Raw genomic sequence first — 2131 nt, forward strand, 5'->3', positions numbered from 1 at the left:
AGATTTCTTGAAGTGTGGAGGTGAAGTATGGAAATGAAATGAGAATGAAAAGGGTCCTTATATTAATCACAAAGTGATTTTTAATGAACAGTCGTCGGTTGTACAGTGGTCGTAAACCACAGTTTACTGACTGTATACTAGTTTACGGTCCGTCCTCCATGCACGTATTTAAGCTTAAGAAAAACAGAAAGTTTAGATTTTTGACTGCTTGGAGGACGATCGCACTATACGGTCCGTAAATCACTTTACGGGCCGTATTGTGCACTATACGACCATTGGCTGGGAAATCTTCGCAACTTTATTATTTCCACAAAATTCATGATTGGCCATTCCCAACTTAACAACACATCATATACTCAAGCACTTCATCGTTCTACTCGTCACTCAAGTACAGAAAAATTTCGAGGTGTCACATTTCAGCTATCAAAATAATATATATATATATATATATATATATACATACATACATACAATGGGAAACTGTTAGACCATACTACCCACACTACGCATCTACGAGCCTCTACTGAAGTGCTAGACATAGGGACGGGATAGGACCCCGTCATGCCCAAAACATGAATATATACATCAAAAGAATAAATCAATGGCACCTCGGAATAATGGGGTGCTCTCGTCGGCCTAATAGCTCACGGTCCGGATCACCTCCTGTCACCTATGGCATGAACACGGCGTCCAAAGAAAACGGACGTCGGTACGAACATTTGTACCGAGTATGTAAGGCATCGACATAATAACACATCAATGAAATGAGGAGGCATCAAATGAGGAGCAATGCAGAATCGGCCCGTGAATCATAAAAGAAATAATTCATGTTGGCTTACTTTCATAATCATCATCATATCATGTATGCATATATGTATAAACTGCCCGACCATATAGGTGCGGTGTGATAATCATTAGCATTAGCCTGCGTCCAGGCCTCCCGCATCCGAGGTAGCATCTCATGCCGCCCACTAGTGGTGTCTGCCCATGCCATCTAGACATGGTGTATACGCTGTCCGCCTTAGCGGTGTCTGCCCGGCCATATAGGCGCGGTGTAATATCATCATCATATGCTCATCATCATGTACTCATCATAATGTACTCACCATAATGTATGCATAGAAACTTAAAGACAATTATACTTTATCAGGGTGACAAAAGGTCGTGAACCCCCGATTTCATTATGGAACATTCATACACATTCTGCCTCACCTTGAAGGAATTAGCATATAAGGTGAGTGTATATAATGAAAATCATATCATGGATGCTAGAATCTTTAGACTTAGACTTATCATCATCATTATCGTACTCATAATGTACCTCTTATCTCATATGGCTATTCATGAACATAGACTCTTAGTTTTTCTGGAATATAGGAAATTCTTGAAGAAAGAGGAAAATCATGCCATAAGATTCATGCCTTAGAAAGAAAGGACTAGCCTCACATACCTTTTCCTTTAGCTATTCTATTGCTTGCTCGTTCTTCTTCGATACTCGCGTTTCTTCCTTCAAGAGAATTCGCATACATTAGCTAAACGATTACATAAACGCGCTTACTAAAGCTAGAGAAAATTGGGCAGCATTTCCTTTGTTTATACAACTTCCTCCATATTCCATATCAACTCCCAAACATCCATAACAACAATCATAATATCATAAACAACAATCATCATTCATTTATGTTATCCACATTTCACAATTTCACTTCAATTCCTCCATAATCATGGTCATAATTCACTATCGTGTTCTTTCACGTATAATACTCATTCCATGTTCTAAATTTCATTCATAACCTACTTACAATCACAACATATCCATATTCATGATTCAACCCAAACTACTACTCAACAATGACACTATTCCCACAGTTATGACCCATTTTCTATATTCTTCTACAGTCCAAGTGTTTCAACTTTTCAATACCTCAAATATCATGAAAAGACCATAAAACTTACCTTAGATAATGGAATAAGAAATTTTGAGTGGAAATACTCTCTTGCACCAAAACCCTAATTCACTTCCAATGGGATTTCTTGACTTAGATGAACTTTAATGGGTTTCACACTCTTGATTTTGTTGGTTTGATGAAGTTGACCATCAATTTCCTTTGGATTATTGTGGTTGAAGAGG

Source organism: Lycium ferocissimum, chromosome 5 (genome assembly GCF_029784015.1).
Source record: "Lycium ferocissimum isolate CSIRO_LF1 chromosome 5, AGI_CSIRO_Lferr_CH_V1, whole genome shotgun sequence".
Lineage (NCBI taxonomy): Eukaryota > Viridiplantae > Streptophyta > Magnoliopsida > Solanales > Solanaceae > Lycium > Lycium ferocissimum.